The sequence below is a fragment of the Pinus tabuliformis genome, chromosome Q (genome assembly GCF_031772625.1).
Source record: "Pinus tabuliformis cultivar Carrire ecotype Pingquan chromosome Q, CPIR1, whole genome shotgun sequence".
In the NCBI taxonomy this organism is placed as follows: domain Eukaryota; kingdom Viridiplantae; phylum Streptophyta; class Pinopsida; order Pinales; family Pinaceae; genus Pinus; species Pinus tabuliformis.
Genome location: NC_142296.1, coordinates 907,280,510 through 907,306,334, shown reverse-complemented (window position 1 = coordinate 907,306,334; position 25,825 = coordinate 907,280,510).

The following is a 25,825-nucleotide window of genomic DNA, read 5'->3' as shown; positions in this document are numbered from 1 at the left end:
CAGGTCACTGAAAGGTTGTGACCAAGATTTAGTGTAGGGCTTATGCGATATTTTTCATGTCTTTTGGAATTATAATTTTCACTGTATAGTTTGTATTAGGTTTATAACGTGTTTAACATCTTTCCATATCCAATGAAGATTCAGCCTTCCCAATCAAGTGAATTCATTTCATTTGCTGCAAGTATACAACCATTCTAGTAGGCGTCTCCAGTTCCAATTGCCATTCTGCAATCAAGATTTTTTTATTAAAAGCAGGGTCATGTTGTTGAAATATGCAGAAAAATATGATTATTGGAAGTTTCATCTCCAGTTTCAATTGACATTCTGCAATCAAGGAATTTTTTTATTAAAAGTAGGGCCATGTTGTTGAAATATGGACAAATTATGATTATCGGATGTTTCGTAGGTTTCAATGAACTAAATTTATAAGTCAATATTTTTGTAGGTTTCAATGAACTAAATTTATAAGTCAATATTAATCGAGTCTCGATGTAGAGAAATTCAGAATATCTAGAGGGAAGTCTTGGTTAATGCTTGTTTAAAATAATGGTGAATGGAATTGAACGAGTTTCTGTTTGACTGGTGTTATCGCATTAGGCATTTCGTGAGTGAGATTGGAATTTTTTAAAATTATGTACCTATATTTCATACTTTTGGTTGATTTATGGTAGTGTTAAAAATTTATTTTAAGGTAACTTAAGATATGCCTTATAGCAGAGACAATGCAGAAACATAATGGACTACCGCTACAAACAGTTGGCACACAGTTCTTGCCAGGTTCTTTAGGAGTTTTCGAAGCACTGTCTGAATTTTCTTCAAAGTCTTCTGGAAAACTGAGACATTTGATTCTGATATATTGATCACTTTTCCAGGGAGGACTTTGGCTTCTTTGCAGATCAACACCTTACAAATCTTTGATTCCTTATGGATACCGGATACAAGTGGCACACATGCATGATGGAAGTTGACAGGAAGCTCACATGCAAAATGGAACCACAACTACGTGGAATGCATTCATAGTCTATTATAGGCAGGGACTGCCGCTACGCAGTTGCCCTTGTTAACACCTGCAAACCTCTTCAATTTCTAGCCGTACCTAATCCATGACTATTATAATTATTTTAAATATGCGTTCCACTATTATGATGTTTCTTACATGGTTGGATCTTAATGATTTATTATACAGAATGCACGTTTGGTTGTATTTTCTTTTTATTAATAAAAATTTGAAAGACAAAAACATAACATAATTATACGCGACCATAAAAAAATTCTCTACAATTATATTTATTGAGAGATGTGATTTTTTAGAATATGTATACAACCCAACATGAGCACACGGGTGGCAATAAATACATGTGACGCAGTGCTGCATACCATTAAATAATTGTCACAATCCGTGAGAATCACTGAATATGCAAGAGTCAACTATATGGGCAAAAGACTTTTATTCAAATTATCATACAACTTGAGTAACGCAATTTAAGCATTTCTTTTAAACAGTTGAATTTCAAAGAAGATTTCGTGCTTTTGCATTTAGTTCGCCTGGAAGTCTGTTCTTTTCCAATAATTAATAAATTGTAGCATGCATGACACAATCTATACAAATTTAATTAATAAATTGTAGCATGCGAGATACAATCTATACAATCTGTACCAATTGTAATATGTTGTAGTTGTTTTGTTGATTAGTTACATAGAGGAAAATATGGATCATTGTACTCTCTTTTGTTGAATCATTTGATGACGATCTATTAAAAAGAAGAATTTGAAAGGGTTTTTTCCATAGTGGGTTTTTCCCTGGTCTCCGACCGATCCTGGTGTCTCTATGTGTGAATGTTTTTCTTTTATTGTTCCTTTATGTTCTGTTGCATTGATGATGATGATATTGTTATTTCTACATAGTTGCATATGATGATGAATAATGATGTAAATAAGAATAATGTTATGTTGTTATGGGGTGAACTTAATGTGTTAATGAATAAATGCAATTATCAAAGCAAAGAACAATATAGCCTTAAGAAGAATTAACATGGTATCAGAGTTGGCTGAAGAAAAGTCATGGAGATCACCCCCATGGAGACACCTTTAATGGGAGTAAGAGAAAAATGGAGGAGTCCTAAAAGAATGCTAGGGTTTTAAGATAAACTTAGGATATTTATGTATTAGGGTTTGATGGATATCATGAGGAGAGTGTTTGAGAGAAACCCTCGCTTATGGCAAAGATTTGAGATATGAAATCTTAAAACCTTAGCATGGTCAAAGTAAAGATGTCCAAGCACTTGTGACAAATTTGATGAAGCCCTAGATGGGATAGTCTCTAGTAGACCTGGTTGTTGATAAAGTTGATTGAAATATTGAAGGAAACATTGTTATATGGACAATGGACAGTGATGTCTCATGAAGGTTGGTTCAAGAGGGAGAGGATCACCTCTCATTGAAGATAAGTATTTGTTGACTTATGATGCTCCTTTATGTCTTTACTTTTGGTTAGACTTATAGATCTTATTATTGTTTCGATCATTTCTCATACTTCCTGGATGTATATTTGAGTATATGTATGTTTCTAACCTCCTTAATGAGATGTTATAAGTGGATCCTTATTGAGGATCATTTGAGATGCAAGAAAGAAAAGCTAGAGTTGGAAGAGGTAAAGAGGCACCTAATGAAAGCATGACTAAGTGCTACAAGTTGTCTATGTCAAATGAAAGATGCACATGTGTTTGAATACTATAAGGTATGCATGATATATTGTTTCAATGTTATGTTTCAGTTGTGATATTGAATGGAAAGGTAAGCATTAAGGTATGATGAGAATGTCTCATTCTCAAATGGTTCATGCATGCATATGAAACTAATTTGGATTCATGGTTCTTATGATGAAATGGTGCACTTGATATTGAACAAGTATCTTACTTTCTAGACATAATGAACTTCTTGATTTTATGAGGCTACTTAATGTTGACCTTTGGTATACCGGCATACTTTATGTTTGGCTAACATCTATAATTTTGGATATCTTGATCCCATAAAGAATATTAGCACCTTGATTCTAGTAGATAGTAACTTAACACTATTTATTTGTGAAATGCATGGCAGCCATGATGATAGAAATATAACAATGAGATTGATACTCGGGATCTTTTGTTGACCATGGTTATTTTTTTATGTGCTTAGTGATTTTTGCATATGGTAATTGAATGCCCTAACTTATTGGATTAAGTTATGTGACAAAGAAGTAATGACTGTGATCATGATTCTTTAAGTCTACTCCTATTAGCTGTTTGACATGTACCTTTGATAACAGATTGATGCTACGATGAAGTAACTTCTATCATGATATGATCATGATGAATATGTGATATAGTCTGAATTTGTGATGTAACAAATTTGTTGATGCATGACAATATTATAGACAGGTTGATGGCATGGATGAAGATAACTGAAGTGGATTCTCATTCCGAGGGAGAACCTCTCCATAATATCCCTTCTCCTATTTTCATTGGCATTATATACTCTTTATTGATGATGTATGATTTATAGGCATGAATAGACAAATATATGACATTGTTGATCTGTAGCAAAGCCCTGATATGAGGTGAGAGAGTTTTCTCCTATTATAAGCCCCAATCGCACGAAAGAAAGCTTACAGGCTCGACTATAGCCTCCCAACCACATGGAAGCAAGCTCAAGGGTGCGACCAAGGCATTGAGATCATTCTGGGTAGATCCAACCACAATCACTCACTTACTGTGCTTCAGGGAGTGATTGAGAAGCCTCGGTGGGCTCGCATAACATCTTGGAGGGTGCGACTATAGTCTCCTGACCACACATAGGAAAGCTTATGGGTGTGATTGTGCCTACAAGACACAAAAATGAAGCTTTGTTCATGAAATCATAAGTTCACCTAAAGGAATTCAGTCCTACAGACATGAAATAGACAACAGGAAGTTCTATGAACAAGGACGTTTGAATATTTACTATAATATGAATATATATATTGAACTTGTGTTCGCAGGTGACCAAGACATGCATATAGATATGTCAATATGCTTGAATTTCGTGCTACAATAGTTTGACATTATTTGGGTTGATTAATATAGATGAGCAGAGTTTGGAGTTTTGACATAATGCTTGATAATGACTTAAAAACTTTGTCTTGATATGTTATGGACTATAGATCTCACTATATTGAGATTTGACCTAATGATTGATGATTTGCATCGATAACAATGTTATATGGGTATAGTTACCCTCAGTGACTAATATTGATATTCGATAATGGTTTTGTATTGGCATCCTTGTTCTTAGCACATTGGTTGAACTATTGAAAATTGTGATTTAGTATGAAGTTATCTCTCAATGAATGGATGGAACATGCATGACTTATCCTTGGTATATGCATTTGCATCTAGTCACATAAATGACTTATATTATGATCATGAGAATGAATTGATGAAATTCGGATTGATATTGTTTAATAAATGAAAACTTGTTGGCATAAATGAAGTCATGATTTGATGAGAGCTCTACCTGTCACCTAATCTAAAGAATATGATATTGTGATATTAATGATTTTTTATAATAGTTTTGATTTTGCATCTTTAATTTTATTGCACAATACTGATTTGTGTAAGGTTGAGCATATTGGTTTGGTAAAGTGTTATGTTTGTAGAGAGCATTGTATTAAGCAATCTCCCTGATCCATATATGTCTGCATTGACAGCTAACTAGTGAAGTCAAGATGATGTGTTGATCCAAACCTCTATTTCAAAAGTGGTCCAAGGTATGGGTTTGATTTTGGTTTTATATATTGATGGTCTACTTTTGACAGGTAATGAGCCTCTAATGATCTAAGTAAGAGGGACATGGCTTCTGAAGCTCGAAATACTGAATCATGGCATGATGAATTGGTTTCTGAAGTTGGGAAAAGATAATCAATATTGTGAAGCTATTGAAGAAGTATTGGAAAGTAGAAATGTAAATCCTTCAACACACCAATTGAATTTCAAGATGTTGTGAAGAATTATTTTTAAACTCGTCCTGGCAACCAATAATTGATTGAAGCATTGATGTTTTGTTTTAGAAACACTCGTATATATGATGTACATAGAACCTGAATGAGTTCATGATTGAGCTGCTTCACTCACATAGACTTTCCACCAAGCATCCTTCGATACATTTTCATGGGATGATAAATTTTTTGTCTAAGACATTCCTACTATGATATGTGACTACTTGAATGTACAGATGATGATTAGGATCATTTGAATGTCACCTTAGTATGAGATCTTCTATGAAATCTTAGATGAGAGGTATGTAGCACGACCGAGGTTGAGTACGATGTTGCTAGCATGGCTAGTTGTGAGGCAGGATGAAGAAACTCCTTAGAGATTCATCTGAGTAGGATCTGGATATGACATGGATACATTGTGATTGATAGAGAATCCCTCATATAGCTAGGACTGAGATACCTTCATATATTGAGACAATGTTGTTGTATGAGACAAGCTCAGGCTTGTGGTTAGCACCTTCTTGAGAGGGAGGATGACTATGGTATCCATTTTGTGATATATATGATTATTTATGTTCTAATATGATATTTGATTTGACGACATTCATGAAAAGGAGATTTCTACTATTGCAACATGATGATCAAGGTGATATCAGATATGAGCACAATGATATGATAGAGAGCATCACTAATCGAGAACACTGAGCTAACTCTCCTCCCTTGTTTGATCTCACATGGTGTGGAATTGAGATAGAAGGCTCCTGGGGTTGAGGGATCTATGGACAATAGGGTTTCACCCCTAGCTATTGCCCATAGGGTTGGAGTAGTAACTCACCCTATCTTGGTATTTGCAGAGTATACCCGAGTTGGGATCATACCCAGAAGTTGGGCTTGTTGGAAACGTTGATCCTTATCTGGCCAACAGGTTGAGATTGTACTTGGGGTGTACAACCCAAATCGATTATGATGCAGGTGTTCTACCACATGATTTCCTAGATTCATCGATGGGAATATCAATAGGAAAGAGGATTGGGTCGAGATTTTCTCCCCTATGCGCTTCTAAGTTGAGAATGAGCTCCTCGATGTGATTCCAAGGTTTAGATGTTCTCCCCTATGTATTTGGGTATTATATTTCTCGATATATAGTCATAGTAGTAGCTCCCCCATGAGATTCTGGATTGAGATTGATCTCCCCGATCTGGTTCCAAGTTGAGATGTGCTCCCTGATGGTGTGCTCTCTGATGATGATACAGATCACAGATTTAGCTCCCCACTCGTATCCCTGGGTAGTATCCCAATGGTAGAGATTTTGGCTAGTAGCTCGATGGACAGAGGGTGGTAGATTGACCTCCCCTCCAATGTCAAAATTGTTCTTCTTTTAGATTCGAGAATGTTCAACACATCAACAGGAACAATCATGAGATAATCAAGAATAAGCAAGATATGAATTGAGATGATGAGTGATGATATGAGATGATGAGATACTTGAGATTGGATATGATGATAGGGTGACATGTTGATCGATGGTTAGGTATTGGCAGGTGGAATTCTCTCTAGTTGATAGGGAGTGTTAAAAATATGAAAATGCGATCAAATTCCATTTTATATATCTCACTTGATGGAGATAATTATTGCACTTAATTCCACCTTTGGAGAGGACTAAAATCGACCTAAATATCACTCAAATCGGATAAGGCAAAGTGTACTTATAAAGAAAATCCCACATGCGCATATTTGATAAGGTCGCCCATAAAGCAAAGTCGACCACCTTGAAAGGCTATAATTACAAGTTCCATCTACCTCATTTAGACACAACAATGAGACACTCTTCTTGATTTTTTGGCTCGCATAGGTCCGAGGCTCGTCCATAGAGGAATATGTTTATTCTGAGGTAAAATTGCAAGGTTCGAGGCTTGCATCTCTGATTTAGGGTGTTTGGACCAAGTTGCAGGCTCATCACAGAAGGATATTGATTACTGTCACTCGCACAAAGGCTCATGTGTGCGACTGGAGCCTTTCAGTTGTATGGACAACTCATTATGCATGCGACTAGGATTTAGGGTTTTCAAAATCCAGATCTGACCCCAGTTTTTGGCTTGCCAGGCTTAAGGGAGCGACTGGGCAACCATAGTCACTCACATGACTCCTCCTCCGTGCGACCAAGAACTAAAATATGAAATCTTTGTCTTCTGAATATTTCCCTCAGTGACCACAGGGTTCAACAGTTGATTGTAGACAGTGATAGTTCATTACAGTCTTCAGAATCAAAGTTTTGAGTATATACATTGTTGGGTTCATTTCATGGATGTTGTAGTTGTTTTCCTGGTGAGTTACATAGATTGAGATATGGATCATTGTACTTTCTTTTGCTAAATCATTTGATGAAGATATAATAAGAAGAAGAATTTGAAAGGGTTTTCCCCATAGTGGGTTTTTCCCTTGTCTCCGACCAATCTTGGTGTCTCTAGTGTACAAATGCTTTTCTTCTATTTTTCCTTTATGTTTTGCCGCATTGATGATGATGATATTGTTATTTCTACATAGTTGCATATGATGATGAATAATGATTTAAATCTGAATAATGTTATGATGTTGTGGGGCGAAATTAATGTGTTAATGAAGAAATGCAATTATCAAATAAAAGAACAATAGAGCCCTAAGAAAAATTAACATAACCCTACTATCTTGATGCAACAAACAACCCTAAGATCTCAGTGGTTGGTAGGAATGGGTTGATCTGGTTGGGGATGCACCAGGTGGCTTTCTTCCCATAGTGCAAGTTACAAACTTTCCCAAAAAGCTAATAATTGATGGAAGTGGCCTATATCCATCTTTCTCCCTATATAATGATTTGCAAGTACCAACAATTATTATGAATTATCAAACCATGAAAATGTTCTTGCAAGTACTTAGTAAATAGTGCTTCATTCCTCTTCTTCCTTATGAAAAACGATATTTCAAGATGAATTATTTTCCATGAGTGCTAGAATTCTACAACTAAGGGCAATTTGTCTTCTATGATAGGTATGTATTAGTAAATGGAAGGGATTGAAGGTTGGTTATAGAATAACCCAACATTTCCCTAGACAAACTTGGCAAGGGGACAAAACCAAAAAAGGCATTAGTACTTAAGGCCGACCACACCATGGGTAGCAAGATTTTTGATGGTGCAACTATATTAAAATTGAAAATAAAACATGCAACCAAGGCTACAAATTTATATTTAAAACAAAGAAAACAACAATTACTTGGAAGAATTCACACACAAATTAAAAGTAAACAAGCACATATGCAAGGGAACTCATAAATTTTATAATTGAGGGCAAGTTTTCCCCTAGGATAGTGATATTTAAGGAAATAAAAGAGCCTAAAAGTTCACTACAGAACGACCCAACATTTTTGTAGACAGACTTGGCACAGGAACAGAATCAGAAAAGGTGCTTTAGTACTTAAGGCCGACCACACCTTCGGTAGCAAGGCTTTTGATGGTGCAGCTATATTGGGAATTGAAAACAAAACACAAAATCAAGGCTACGAATTGATATTTAAAACGAATAACACAACAATAGTTTGGAAGCATGCACACAAAATTTAAAAATAAACAAGCACATACACAAGGGAACTCATAAGTTTGATAATAAGATTTCTATTAACCATCAAAAACATGAATTACATCATGACTGCCTCAAAGGCTTCATATATATATATATATATATATATATATATATATATATATATATATATATATATATATATATATATATATATATATATATATATAAATTGTGAGGGCCCTATGGCCTCGGTAGTAAGAAGATACATTATTCAAGCTAGACTCTTGTCGATGTTCTCTTGCAACTCATGCCATTCTATAAATTTGTCTTTGGTGTTACTTTTCTCATCGTTGTTTTGTGAGCCCAAAGTGGCATGGAGATTGATAATCACCTTAATGTCGTGGTTATTTCAATGTTGTTTTCACAAATTTAATTAAGATATGGTCCCTTATCTTGAGTTCTATTTATTTTTCTATTTATAGGATTGAAAATTTTCAGAATGAAGGCCAGTTTTCACTTATTGTGCCCATGAGAAGTCATGGTTGAGACAAGCTAGAGATCCTCCAACAAATGGAGCAGGAGGTTATGGATCATTAGCAAACCACCATCCAACTAAACTCATTGAGCTAGTCATTGCATTGCTCAATTCAAGTTGTGACCTCATAATGGCCAACCATCCAAACCATGCCAAAATATTCGCAAGGAAAGTTGCATGAAGCCACCGAAGGGCTCCTCGTCCATTTCTCAAGAAACCAATCTGTCCAATTTGCTGGAGATTCAAGCAGACCATAATCTATGACATTGGTTCTAGAATAAATGAAATAGCATAAGATAAAAGTAAAGTGCAAATACATGAAGGTAAATTTGATCAATGAAATTTGAATTGGATATCAATTTGTAAATAACCCACTCAACACTGCATCAACTCCAAAAATTGAATCCAAACTTATTACATTAAATTTTATGTTGAAAGGCCAAGACAGGGTTACACATCATGTCATGACTAGGCTAGAAGGAAAGGGTTACAAATATAAAGAAAATAATGTTGAGAAATCTAGGGCATGAATAGTTAAAATATTTCTCTGCTTGATAATTGCTTGTGATATACTTTTACTTCTTAGCTTATAGTCTTCTTTTCATTATATTATTATTATGTTCTTTTCATCAAGACAATTATTAATATGCACAATAGAATACAAGTGACACAGTATGTAGGCTTGTCAATCAGGGCCAAAACCTCTCACCTCTTGAGAGGAAAACCCAATCAAAATTCTTCTTATATATCTTCAATTTACGAATACCAAGACCATGACAAAGACCCTTGACTCTAGTATCCTCCCAAGTTTTGGAAATACTGAGAGGGGGTGAATCAGTATTTCTTTTCAATTTTTATTTTACAAGTTAGATTCTTCACAATTAAATCAAATCAATGTATAATAATTGTATTATTAATCAACCAAAAAAGGTATTGTACACAATATAAATATGTTCCCAAGCTCCAACTTGGTTTTTGATGAGGCTCTGACCTCTAGGGCTATGAACCTATCTATCCAAGGCACAAACCTTGAGTTTAGGAGCACCAACTCCGAGGACGCCAATCCTTTAATTTTAATAAAGAATGTAGATGGAACTTACATGAAATGCTTTTAAGGCAATCCTTCTTTACTGCTCACTGCTTGTCTTCACTACTCATTAGGATGATTGTAGTTGTTGTCATGGGGATATCTCAATATTCAAGGTTTCATTTCCAAGTGTATCTAACACACAGTCGGCATCAAAAATATTATACACAATCTACAATCCAACACAGTTCGAGGGCTAATTCTCCAAAATTATCCATAGTCCATATCCAATAATTCAACACAATCCGAGGCTTTAACGCTCCATCATAGTTTGATGGTTATTTCTCCAGTACAGTTGAGGGGTGACATAGTTCGTGGACTAATTCTTAGCCCTATTCTAGTCTGCAAGTGATCAAAAGTACGTAGCACAGTTCAAAGAGCTCAAGCCCCAATCCATAGTATTTTATTCCTTCGAAATTAATATAAAACAGACTCGCAATGCAACAGAAAGAAAGATCTTTAAAATTAAGTTATAACCCAATCCACAAGCCCTAATCCACAGTCATATCATGATAAGGAAAGGGACCGCAGAAATTATAAACAGTCATAAATAATTCTGAATTGGAGAAGCTCTAAGCTATCCACAGAAGTCTGCATGCTCCACAGAGATATTATGCACTTTGTACAAGAGTTTTTTTTCTTTTGTTGCTCAGTTCACGAGGTGTGAACTTTCTGTACCTTGTCTTCCTTTATTCATACGAACTGTCCTGCCCTATAAATCCAACGAGGACCTCCTATATATATCGTTTTTATGCATGAAATGAACAAACACGTCTTTTAGTTTAAGCCTACATGAATTTTGTTTAGGCATAGGTCGGTTCACTGTAAGAAGCTTGCCTTAAACTTGTAAAATCTTGTTGTCCCTCATCTTTAGGAGATTTTGCTCAAGTAATAGCTCGTTAGAAAGGTAAAATTATGCCCTTCAATATGGTCCATGTCTCATGATAAGATTATTCCTCTATGATGGAGAATAATATTATTTAATGTGACTGATCATTCACTCGTGCAGAAATGGAGGAAGGGTAGAATGCCTTTGGGCTTCTTCATGGTGTGGTTTCTTCATTGATTTCCTTCTTAACCATATCATCATAATTTCCTTGATGTCCTTGCCTTCTTCAATGGTATATTGACATCAATGAAAACTATATTAACACCAAGACCCTTGTCACTAGTCTTGATGCTCTACCTCTTCCCTTCCTTAACTTTTCTCTTGATCTTGAACTGCTATCCTCAGCTTCCTCTAGAGAAATTTGGTCTCTATCCTTCACACTGCTTCTTCTTAGCTTTTGCTAGAGAATTTCGGTCTCTATTCTCTAGCTTGGTCACCCAGAACAAGTACCATAGAAGAACCCTCCCTTCATTATCTCCAGAAGAAAATTCTCCTTCACTGACCCCTTGAAGGAACTCTTCTTCGCTAACCTAGAAGAATCTCTCCTTCGCTGACCTTGAAGAAACTCTCCTTTGTTATGCCTAGAAGCATCCTTCTTTTATTATCCTTTCTTCACACTTCTTATTGGAGGCTCTTCTTTGCACTTCTACTTGACCTCTTCTTCGCACTTCCTCTTGACTGAATTCTTGTTGAGTTTCTTACCTCTAAGTGAGGCCGAGTGTTACTATATATACACTTCTTTACATGTCCTTTAGGCTGACATGACCACAAGTAGTTAGGCTAACTTCTTCTAACAAGTTCTTCCATGATTCGTTGTAGGCCAACTTGAAGAGGATAAGTGACAACATCCTGGAGGATACTTTACATAGACAAGTTTGACCTTTTACAATGTGTAACATGACTTCATTACATGACAATGACTCTATCATTTTATAACTAGATGACAAATAATTCCTAAATACTCTCAATGGGAGTCTTGACTCGAAAACAAAATCTCTTGCTCATTAAACCATGAAGCGAGTCAATACAATAATTGTATTTTTCTTCTTTACATCTCATTACATAAAATCATAATTACATGTCATTATGAAGATTGAACATAGTTACACTTTTCAACACCCCCTCTTAACTAGGGAGGTATTCATAATGGTACTTGGTCATTCTAAATTTAAAGAATTTCTCATAAGAAGAATTTGGATTCGTAACTCATTGTATAGCATCATATCAACCATCATTGTTACATAGTAAGGCCTTGACTAAGAAATCCATCTCTCCACAGGATCTAAGCGAAATGTTGGCGAGACCAATGATTTATAGATACTCCCATCATTGTCTCTCTTGAAACATCCCCTACCTGGGTACTCAGGGTGTGTTCCATGAGGAATGTTCTTATCTTGGACTCCCCAAGCCTCAAATAATATCGGTTCTCCACGACTACTCTTCTATTGGATGCCCTATCTCATCCTCAAAGAGTATCAGATGCCAAATAATTACCCAATCCTCCATTCTGTCTTCCTAGATGAAGACCAGACTGGTCTGTCTATCTCTCCCTCTTAGATAGGGAGGACATATTCCAATAAAGGAATGTACTCATTCCTACAAAAGGAATGCACCTAAGCTCCCTCTTGGCTTAGGAATTTTCAAGTTTATTCCAAGTAAGAAAGTTCTTTTCAGGCTCCCTCTTAACTAGGGACCTACAACTCCTCATGTGGATATCATGGAACAACCATCTACTTGAAGAGATCCTTCCTTTGATGTCATGAATTTATTCTTCGTCTGGAGTCTTCATCTTTTGGGATTTCTTCATAGGGCACAATCCATACATCACTTTCATTCATGAGTCATTCATGTCCTCATTCCTTTTAACAGAAAGTGATTCATCCGGTTTCCATATGCCTTTGCTTTATGTCATGCTGCATTCTTCATGCCATATTTTCCGGAAGGATCTTACATCCTCATATATGGTCTTCCTAGAAGTCATCCACAGATCTTCCCTTTGGCATTCCTACATAAGCCCATCCAGATATTAGTTGAAAAATAATAAATGAACACTTAAATCAAAGATTACCTTTGTGATGGTCCTTCATCATGACATCTTCCTATAGGTATTAGCACCCTACATACATGTTGACACATATCCCACAGATATCCATTTTCAAGGGTCTCTATATTTTTCCGACTTCCATGAGAGTCTTCATATTTTTCCAAGAGATATCCTAGTCAAATCTTCTTGGACTTCGGATGTTGAAGTTGCATATTTCACGATCTCTTTCTTTCTTTTCACACACTTCATTCCTAGGAGATTCCAATCATAGTTCCTTAATTGTAGTCAATTTCCTCATGATTTATATGAGAACATATTATGTTTATTTCATCTAGTGCGACTTATGCTTTTCTGCAATCTTTTAGAGGAGGATATCCATATTTCCTTTGATCATGTTTCCCAAGATTGAAATAGTGATCCATATAATCTACAACCATATGACATGACTTTCATAATCACCTATGTAAGCATACATACCTCATCTTTCTTTTGGGTCATTCAGATTTCCTGTAACAACTTTCTTTAAATGAAAGAGATTTATCTTTTAGACCTGCTTCATTGCTATGTAATCATACCATCATCCCTTGAATCCCTACGAGGTGGAATTCTTGATGAAACAATTACTTCCTTTCTAGATCGGTGAATCCTCTGATAAGGATTCCATCAAAAAAATTTCAGGATCTTTCATATCCTCATCCATCATATGTTTCCTTATTGACTATTGTATGATAATCCCAGTCGATGATGACCTCTACTTCTTTCTATAACTATCACTTGAGATTTCAATAAGGTTTGCAAGAACCCTTATTCTTTGCAATCAATAGAATTTATTCCAGACATTCTTTTTGCTTCTCATGTCAAGAGCTCTTAATTCTAATGCTTCTACCATGATGTTATAATCTGATGCATCCTATCTTATTTACATTTCTTTCTATCTATAGATTACAAGTGGAAAGTAACTTCTAGTGAAGAAGATCATCTCAGTCATAGTAGAGATATTTTACTTCTTCCTTCTTAAGCCTCTTTGTCTCAGGTTCTTTCATTTCCTCGGTAATATGGGCTTCTTCGCTATCCCTTTTGTCCTTATTATGTTTAGGACAATCTCTTTTATAGTGCCCAAGTTCCTGACATCCATAGAATCTTACCTTAGCCATGTTCTTCCTTTTCTTTTGAGGACCAAACTTTCCAAAATTCCCTTTTCTTTTTGTCACTAATTGATCCCTTTTATCTGATTTTTTGTCACTTTATTTCTTCAACCTTCCTTCTTTTGCCTTTCATAGAGACCATAATTTGATGAAGGGATAGCTTCCTCTTCTTTAGTAGATGTGAGGTTACCTTTTTCATTAGTCAATGCATTTAGAATAACGGAGATCATTTCTTTATCAGATACCGTCTCTCCTATATCTCACAATTGACCTTTTATTTGAGATGCTTTTAAAAGGCATGAAGATATCCGTTTATCCTTTGACACCTTCAATTTATATAGATCAAATCTAAGTGATATGGTCTTTTCTATCGTGCTTTCAGAGAAAAGTTCTACCAGCTCATCATATATCTCTTTAGATGTCTCCAGCTTAGTTACATAGGAAATGAGAGGATTTTTGATAGATTCCTTAAGAATATTTTGAGACTTTAGATCCATTTCCATGTATTCAGATAATTTTGGTTCTTCAGATGGCTTGGAGACCTTTCCATGGACATGATCATTGACTTCATTTACTTCGAGGACTATGTCTATCCTTCATTTCCATGCAAGGAAGTTTGATATCCCACTCATCTTATGGTTCTCCTTGAAACATGAAGTCATTTTTACTATATTAGATTATAAGAAAAATACACTTACTTGAGAATATAGAATCTTCAACTTGATAATGATGACGAACTTGTTGCTTCAGATGATCCTTTTAAAAAGGTTCTTAATTCGATGAGGGAAGACTGCCTTCTTTAGGATGATCTTCATCCAAATGAGATCCTTGTCTCAATAAATAGAAGATTGTCTTTCGATCTAGCCTTCCTTAGTTTTGAAGAGCTTCCACTCTTTTGATGATGTATGAGTGATGATCTTAGAAATGCTTCTCAAGTTCTGATCTTTCTTTTTGCTTCCTTCTTGAAGACAATTTCTTGTCAGAGTATATTTCTTCGATCTAGGGTTTTGGTATGAAGAAGATCTTGATTTCTTGCTTGGTGTTCTTTGACTTGCTTTGATCCTTATTTGAAGCTCAATTATCATGTGTCTACTTGCTTGAATGCCCATCCTTGACTTCAACACCTTAGCTCTGATACCATGTTGAGAAATCTAGGGCATGAATATTTAAAATATTTATGTGCTTGATAATTACTTGTGATATACTTTTACTTCTTATCTTATAATCTTCTCTTCGTTATATTATTATTATGTTATTTTCATCAAGAAAATTATCAATATGCACAATAGAAGACAAGTGACACAGTATGTAGGCTTGTCAGCCAAGGACAAAAACTCTCACCTCTTGAGAGGAAAACCCGATCAAAATTCTTCTTATAGATATTCAATTGTTGAATACGAAGACCATGACAAAGACCCTTGACTCTAGTATCCTCCCAAGAACCTTGCCACTAACCTTGATGCTCTGCCTTTTCCATTCCTCTACTTTCTTCTTGATCTCGAACTACTATCCTCGGCTTCCTCTAGAAAAATTAGGTCTCTATCATTCACACTGCTTCTTCTCGGCTTCCCCTAGAGAATCTCAGTCTCTAGTCTCTAGCTTGATCACCTAGAACAAGTACCCTAGAAGAACCCTTCCTTCGCTATCTCCAAAATAAAGTTATCCTTCGTTGACCATAGCAGAAACTCTCCTTCGCTAACCTAGAAGAATATCTCCTTCACTGACCCAAAATAAACTCTCCTTCGTTATGCCCAGAAGAATCCTTCCTTTGTTATCCCTTCTTTGCACTTCTTCTTGGATCCTCTTCTTTGCACTTCTACTTGACCGAATTCTTTTCAAGTTTCTTACCTCTAAGAAAGGTCGAGTGTGGCTATATATATACTTCATTACATGTCCTTTAGGCTAACATGATCACAAGTAGTTAGGCTAGCTTCTTCTATCAAGTTCTTCCATTGTTGTAGGCTGACTCGAAGAGGATAAGTAACAAGGTCTTGGAGGATACTTTACATAGACAAGTTTGACCTTTTACAAAGTGTAACATGACTTCATTACATGACAATGACTTTATCATTTTATGAAAAGATGACAAATAATTCCTAAAGACTCTCAATGGGAGTCTTTACTCAAAAATAAAATCTCTTGCTCATGAAACCCATGAAGCAAGTCAATACAATAATTTTATTTTTCTTTTGTACATCTCATTACACAAAATCATAATTACTTGTCATTATGAAGATCGAACCTAGTTACACTTTTCAACAAGTAAGCATATGGTATCTTTCCAAAAACCATAAACCTTTTTCCTTATACCTGAAATTCAAATGTTATAGCTTTCAAACCATCTCCAAAATCAAGAACGGCCAAATTTTTTGCAAAACTGAGAAGAAAACGTGCACTATTCCCAAAATGTGAATCGAGAAAATCTCACCTCGTGTATATTTCTTAATATGTATTGTAAATGTCCTTCCGAGACCAAATTCTGTTATGTTTACAACCCCTTGCATTAGAGAAATTTTGAAGTCTAAAATGGACCTCAAAACAAAAATGTACAACCAAAATCAACTTTTTAAGAACCAATAGGATTCAAGATGATGATGTCAACCATGAACAATGATTCATCATTTTTGGAGTAAAAAAAAAAAAACTCTTTTTTCAACTTGTCTTCCTACGGTTTTACTCAAATTTCGAGCAGGAGCACTTGTTGGATGTGAAATTCAATTCCTCATCCAAGGAGTACCCATGTTGCATACTTTCTATGGACACTGCTATAAAAAAAATGAAAAATACATGAAAAAACATGATTGTAATCACGCTTTTTCATGTTTTTCTCACTTTTTATATAGCATGGTCCATCAAAAGTATGCAACATGGATACTCCTTGGATGAAGAATTAAATTTCACATCCAATGAGTGCTTCTGCTCAAAATTTGAGTAAAACCATAGGAAGATAAGTTGAAAATACCAGTTGAAAAAGAAGTTGTTGTTGTTGTTTTATTTTGTAATTTTTATTTTTATTTTTGTAAAATTTGATGATGTAATCTAATATTATTTTCTTGTTTCCACTATTATTTTATAATATTCCTTAGGAGGCCCATTTTATACCTAAAAATTTCTCTAATTCTTATCCACCAGGAAATTGTGAGGTCTCAAGTCCTTGTACACCCAAATCCCTCGTGTTGCAATGAGTTAAAGAAGGAAGAGCACCGACAGTATGAAAAATCATTTCAACAAAGAAAAGGAAAATGTGAGCACTTTTGCATTGCACCACGAATGTGGTAGTACACAGCCCCTAGCATAATTGGTACATAAAGCTCTGTAATTCATCCCCTGGCACAACTGGTACATAAAGTTATGTAATTCATCCAAAATCATAATCAACCAAACGACAAGAACAAGTCCAAAAAAGCCCCAAAATTATAAACCCTCACATGTAACAAATAACAAACATACTAAAAGTATTAAGTATGTAAATAGAACTAGAGAGGATAATACATTTTTTTTTATGATTAATACTTGGTTAAGAAAATGCTGGTTAGGAAATTATGCGTAATGTTCTCTGCTCCAGTTCTCTTACCTATAAATCCTTAAAGGAATTTCAACAAGGAACTTTCGAATTTTTCAATATTGATGAACCTTAGGAGGAATTTATTTTAGAGAAAAAAGCATATAATAAAAACCCTAAGAAAATCCAAGAGGGGAGCTCAAGCAAACACTTAATAATAGAAACAGTCACAGTAGATAATAAATCAAATATACATGAGTGGAGGGTATGATGCTCCGGGAGTCTAGGTTTATGAACATAAAGAAAGAGAGTGTTTACGAACATATTGTTCGTGGAACCCCAAATCAGGGAACAGGGACTTTCTACCTCAAGATTTTGAATCACGCAAGTTGATGAGCCTCGCTAGGAGATTAAGCTTGGTCAGCCCCAGGACGTGATCAGGGTACTATAGATTTACATGATGTTGAATGTTGTTGTAATGGTAACAAGCCTTCTTCCAAGCCGGGCCGGTCTTGCATTTTTTCTGAAACATACCAATATGAGGTTTTACCAACTTCAACTTCCCCTCTTGTGAAAGATATCCTTTCAGTTTGGGCATGTGCAAGAGCTTGTCCACAAATCTCTGCAGTTTTCTCGGAAAGTCAATCTGACGAAAGATAATTGTTTAATCGTCTAACAATAAATATGATGATGCAAAATGATACAGAGTGGCAAATAAAAAATTTCTTCCAAAAAAACACCGTAGTAAACTTTTTACTATCCAACCCTTTTTATTTTTTTTCCCAATCTATTCAAATAGTTTTTCAATTCCTAATCCATGAGAATATTATAATTATTTAAAATATATGTTTCACTATAGTGGTGTTTAGGCGGAAAATGAATATACGTTGGTTGGACCTTAAAGATTTATTACAAAGAATACATGTAGAGAATGCACGTTTGGTAGTATTTTTAATCATTATGCTTATACTCTACAAATTATACTTGACTCTAAAAATTACTTACATATTCTACAATTATATATGTTAACGGTGGGAATAAGTACATGTGGTACACGGTTCGTGACTGTCCATGAGACTCAAGGCATCACTAAATATGCAACAGCCAGCCATATTGGAAAAAGAGTTTCATTGAAATTATCAAGTTGAGGAACGCAATTTAAGTATTTTCCAAAGCTAAATTTAATGGTTGAGTTTTAATGAAGATTTTGTGTTTATTTAGAATTTAGATTTTCTATAGAGGGTGTTGTGATTGGGGATTTGGAGAGCGCGAAAAACAGGAAGAGCGAAGAACAGCCAGGGCAGAAGCAGTGCAGGCATAATTCTCCATGGTCGGGAGGGGAGGAGGGAGCTCCACTCCCTCCTACAAGCAAGCGGTGAAAAATCATGGTAAGAAGCCTCTGGAGGAAGTCAGAAGAAATGACAAGGGGAAAGAAAGTAGGGAAGAAGGGAAGGACCAAGACAAACATAAGGAGAATCAAAGCATGAGAGGCAATGAAGAAACTGACAAGGAAAAGGAAGTAAAAACCACGGCCCAGAGGGGCCCTTGTAAGCCAAAATCTGAGGTCACACCTAGGGTTGTATTGAATGATCCTGCGCTACAGGCACATAGGGAACACATGAGTACATATGCTATTATTTGTAAATTCATGGGAGTATGCCCACTGAAAAAGCTTTACAGACATGGATTAAATATCATTGGAAAGCTAAAGGAAGCATTGACCTACATCTGGGGTCAAAAGGATTCTTCACAGTGGTCTTCACTAACATTGAGGACAAAGACGAAGTGTTTGAAGGAGGGCCCTACTTCTTTGCAGAGGCTGGCCTCTATATGAGGCCGTGGATGATGAATTTTGTCCCGGAGTGGGAGAATTTCACCTCAGTTCCAGTTTGGGTAAGACTCTACTCCCTTCCTCTTGATTACTGGCAAATAGAATCGTTGACAGCTATAGGAAACAAACTGGGACGTTTTGTCAAGGCTTCAGAAGCCACCAGGAGAGGAAAATATACATCCTTCGCACGAATCTATGTGGAAATGGATCTCTCTGGAGCCCTACCAGATGAGTTGATCTTGGAAGTTTTGGATGAAGAATGGGTGCAAACAGTAGATTACGAACACATTCCTTTTAGATGCCACAGATATCATGAGCATGGACATCTGTTCAAAGAGTGCCCTCTCAGTAAAACAGAGAACAGAAGCAGAGATTATACCAAGAAGGATACGGAGAGCTTTCAAAAAGTGAACTATAAAGGAAAAGGCGGCAAAATAGGTCTTATACATCAGCAAACTGAAGGGCCTCAAGTCATGAAGAATAAGTTTCAAGTGCTTGAGGAGGAAGAAGAAACTATAAATGAAGATCAAGGATTAGAAGTTAATCCATAAAATAAGGAGACAGGGGAGGATAAAGACCAACCAGAGCACAATAACATACAGAAAGAGACCATGATGAGCAAGGTTGAACGGGACATGGACCAGGAAATGACCCAAAGTGAGATGGAAATGGAGGATCAGGAGCTACAGGAGATTTTAGATAGAGAACACCTAGATTTGGAAGGGTTCTTGAAACAAGGAACCATGGAAGGGTTGGATTCGTTACCTCAAGAAGATTTCTCTAGAGTACAGCAGTTGTACTTATGGAAGACCTAGGCTGATGGGAAGGAAAGGCAAGGCAACATGGAAAAACAAGGCAACGAAGGGGTGAAACCCTAAAAAAACACACCAAGTTTAGCACCTAGAGGCCCTCGCAAGAAGAGAGGCAGAAAAAAGCAGAATGAACTGCTGATGGAGTGTGGAAAGCTAATGATAGACTCGAGTAAGATGAAAGACCTAACCAGTTACTCTTTCACTAATATTTTATGATGAAGTTCACCTCTTGGAATATACAGGGTCTAGGTAGTAAAAGGAAACAAAGTTTACTTAGTAACAGGATTAAGCAAGAAGCTCTAGATATCATTTTTATCCAAGAAACTAAGTGTTCCATACAAAAGATTAAAGAACTTCATACTAAATGGCTCAGTCGTTTTGAGTTTCTAGAAGTTAAGGCAGAAAACACAACAGGTGGTATTCTAACTCTTTGGAACCCCCTCAAGATTAGTGTATTAGATGCGGAAGCTTCCAGAAATTATCTTTCTTTGGTCATACAGCTGGAAGGGGTTAGGGAGACTTATCTGGTAATGAATGTTTATGGCCCTAAGAGAATGGAGGACAAGTTGAGATTCCTAAAGTATCTTATGGATCTTAGAGAAAGATATGTGGGGACTCCATGGATTTTGGGTGGGGACTTCAATATGATCAAATCACTAATCGGAGAAAAAATCGAGCACTAGGGCTCTTACCAGAGATGCCTTAGCTTTTCAATCCTTTTTGGACACTGCAAAATTGGTTGATATGGAAACAAGTAATGCTCTCTTTACTTGGAACAATAGGAGAGGAGGAGGGTCTTTAGTGGCCTCTAAGTTAGACAGATTCATCTTATCAGAGGACCTTATTCTCAAAGATTTTGATATAGGAGCAAGGATTCTGCCCTTTGGAGGTTCAGATCACTGGCCAATTTAGCTAGAGATTAGGGGCATTGGCACTCCCAGGAATAGACCTTTCAGATTTGAGAACATCTGGTTCTCCCACCCATATTTTATCAACAATATCTCTAGTTGGTGGTCGGAGGATTTGCATATTCAGGGTTCGAGTATGTTCATTCTTCACAAAAGACTAAAACACATAAAACTCAAACTTAAAGAGTGGAACAAGAGTGAGTTTGGCAACATTTTTGAAGGTAAAAAAACTATTGAAAATAAATTGCAGATACTTAACCAATCCATCATCGAGGTTGGCTTTGATAAAATAAGAAATGATAAAGCTACCATTCTTCAGCACGAGTGGGAGAACTTATGTAAACAAGAGGAAATTTTCTGGAGACAAAAATCCAGAGTGAAATGGTTAAAGGAAGGGGAAAGAAATACCAGATTTTTCCACAGATCAACCCTAGCTAACAGAACTCATAACAGAATCTCCTCGATCAAAGATGAGGAGGGGAAACTCGTCAATACCCAGGAAGAAATTGAAGCGGTTTTAGTACAACACTTTAGAGGGATTGCCCAGGAAACTATTCCTAACAGAGAGAACTTTATAAAGGACATTATAAGGAACATACCAAGACTTGTGTCCAGAGAGGATAATCTCAACCTCAACCAGCCAGTTACGGAAGAAGAAATCAATGAAGTCCTTAAGGAAATGCAGAACGATAAAGCACCGGGTCCTGATGGTTTTAATGTGGACTTCTTCAAAGCATGCTAGAATATTGTTAAACAAGACATAGTGAATGTGGTAGAGGATTCCAGGAGGAACAGAACTCTTCTGAAGGCTCTCAATACCTCCTTCATATCTTTGATCCCTAAACAGGATAATGCTATGACTCCAGATAAGTTTCGACCTATAGCATTGTGCAATGTAGTTTACAAGATAATTTCTAAGGTGGTAGCTAACAGACTCAAACCTCTTCTCCCCACCCTTATTTCCGGGGACCAATTTGGTTATGTGGAGGGTAGACAAATTCTCAACAATATCATTCAAGCACAAGAAGTAGTGCACTCACTGACTTGCAAAAAGAAGGCAGGAATGATTATGCAGCTAGACATAGCTAATACCTACGATAAGGTAAACTGGACCTACATTAGGAGGGTCCTCATTGCTTTCAAGTTTGATCATAATTGGGTTAGATGGGTTATGGCTCTGGTAACCTCTTCCAACTTTTCTATTTTAGTAAATGGCTCTCCCTCCGAGATGTTTTTTCCATCAAGAGGCCTTAGGCAGGGAGATCCACTCAGCTGATTTTGCTGAATCTAGTAATAGCCAATTAAGTACTAAAACTGCAATTCCAAAATTTTCCAGTTTGTATAAAAACAAAGGTGAATTGGCTACAATAGAAAATGCTGCAACTCTATTTCCATCGTTTATTATGCCATCCCTGCAGAAAGCAAATCTGCATAAAGACCCTAAATATCCTAGAGTTGAAGAAGATCTCTTTCATACTAATTCCTCTGGATATGTTTTAGATTTAGATAAGTCATCTAATCCAGCAGAATCTATCCGGATTTGGATAGGTGCACTATATCAAATGCAAGTTGTGTCAAAATTGGATAATTTTTCCATTTTCTTGCTGGCGGAGAAACGAATGGCCGGAATTGTTTGGGATTGGTGGATGGGCGCTTCTCAAGAAGAAAGAAACAATGTGGCAGCTTTAGGCTTAGCCACTTTAGAAGTTCTCTTGTTAACTCAATTTGTTCCCGAGCCTCAAGATGAAAAGAAAACAATCATTACAGATTTAACCCGCATGCAATTAACAGATTTAAAAGATTTAGATCAGTTTGGATCTGAATTTATGGGTAAAATCTATAAAGCAAATCTTGTTAATGATCATACTCAGAAGATTGCTTTTCTTTCTAAATTACCGGGAAATATAGGGGATATGATAATGAAAGATATTGAAGTCCAAGGCAAAAAGATAGAACAAATCTATTGGATCGATCTCCTATTCAGAAGTCAAGAGAAAGTAAAATATTTGTGCTGGCAGAAACAGGTTCATGATATTTCTCCTAATTTGAATGTGTGTCGTTCTGTTTTACCCTGGACTCCTTTCCGGAAAAGGAAATCAAAAAGATATAGTAAATACAGACCTAAGAGAGTTATCAATCCTAAACGACCATTCCGTAAATTTAGGTATGTGAAAAAGAGGAAACAACAAAAGAAGGATAATGCTTGCTTTATCTGTAAGCAAGAAGGACACTTTGCACGCAAATGTCCCAAGAGTTCCTCTAACAAACTAAAAGCCTGTTTTGATATTGAAGAATTTGCAGATGACTGGTCAGTTGTTGATTCTGATGATGAAGTTTCAGATGTATACATTTTGACTGATGCTTCTCTTTCTGATACTGAGTCTCTGCCTGATATTAGTAATAAAATGAATCTTGCTTATCAAGATTCTGATTTTGATTCCGATGTTTATGAGGATCACTTAAGTGATGATAGTGATTCTGTTGTTTTTGAAGAAGATGATACAGAAGAGTATTCTGATACCTCTGTCACAACTACTACAACTGTTGACACCAAGAATTCTTTGCCAAACTTCTTATCCGTTAAACCTCAGTCCGTTCAGAATTCTTTATGTCCTTATCCGAAGACAGTTGCATCATCTTCCTCTCTCCTCCCTAAACCTAGTTCTGTTGATGAACAAGCCTTTATGAAAAAGATTGTCAGAACTAGTGATCTGTTGTATATTCCTGTTGAAGTTCAAGTACGTGGTGAATGGATTTCTGTTGATGCTTTTATTGATACCGGTGGCTCCAATAATCTTGCTAGACCGTCATTGTTTAAAGGATTATGGAAGCCCTTACAGAATATCCTTAGATCCGAAACCATTGGTGGTTCTGTTAATCTGACTCATTATGTTGATAACATTTCAATGAAACTTGGGGGGAATATAATTAAGATTTCAGCTATTCAGCATTATGATAACTCAGCAAGTTTATTTCTGGGAATGCCGTTCATTAATTCAGTGTTGCCCGTTACGATCAGTAATGATAAAATCATTTGTAACATCAAGAAGAAAGCAGTCTCAGTCCCCAGGTTAACTATGGCTAATTCTGAAGCCCGAAAAGATCAGAGTCAGAAAAAGGTAGGTTTAAAAAGGCAACCCAAACAGAGAAAAGAATCTCATGATTGGGAAGAAGTGTTAAAGATTTATGAAGCCAAAGCTCAACCTACCCAAAAGGCCAATAGGGATCCTAATTGGTCTCCTGAACAAATTCAGATATTTGAGGAATTGCTAAAATGTTGTTCTAATAATCCTCAAGCTTTTTGGACAACTCAGAGCCCGAAACAAGAAATTATCACTCTGCATGACAATGGAGTGACTGGCAAATTGATACCCTGTACTCCTGATGAAGAAAAAGAAATGCGCAAACAGATTCAAGAATTGCTAGATCTTAATTTGATTGAAGTAAGTGAATCTCATTATTCCTGTTCTGCATTTCTAGTTCGCAATCATTCTGAGATTGTTCGTGGTAAAGATAGGATGGTGATTAATTATAAGCCTTTAAATGCTATAACTAAGAGCTTTAATTATCCCATGCCTCGACAAGAAACAATCATGCAGAAAATTCATGGCAGTAAGATATTCAGCAAATTTGATATGAAATCAGGATATTATCAGATTCAAATTGCAGAAGAAGATCGTCCAAAAACTGCATTTACATGTCCTGCCGGGTTCTTTCAATGGCGAGTTGTGCCATTTGGTCTAAAAAATGCTCCTGCATTCTTTCAGCGTCGAATGGATCATATTTTTGGTTCATAGGATTTTATTGTTGTATATATTGATGATATCCTTGTATTTAGTCCAGATCTCGCCTCTCATTTGAAGCATCTCCAAATATTTCTTGACGAAGCCCGTAATCATGGTTTAGTCTTATCTGAGAAGAAAATGGTTTTATTTCAAGACAGTATTGATTTTCTCGGCATCACCGTTCGCCAAGGTAAAATTCAGATGCAGCCTCATGTTTTACAGAAATTATCTGAATTTCCTGATCAATTACAAGATAAGCCAATGATTCAGCGATTTTTGGGAATTCTCAATTATGTTCATAAATATATTCCCAATCTTTCTGAAAAGACTTCTCCTATTCGAGAATTTATTAATGGTGGTTGGTCTGATGAAGCTACTCAAGCGGTGCAATTATTGAAACAAGAATGCCAAACATTACCTACTTTAAAACCGCCTGGTACTGGTTTTCTCATCTTACAGACTGATGCTTCCGACAATTTTTGGGCGGCTACTCTTTTTGAGAGAAGGCAAGAAGGAGAAACTGTTGAAGAAGTTCTATGTGCCTATGCTTCAGGTGAATTCTCTAAACATCAGAAAGGTTATTTTCCTGCTGAAAAAGAAACCCTTGCAATATTCAATGGAATTCAAAAGTTCGAAATTTATTTGGCACCTTCAAAATTCTTGATTCGAACTGACTCAATGAATTTCAAGTATTTCTTGAATGCCAAGATATCTCAGCA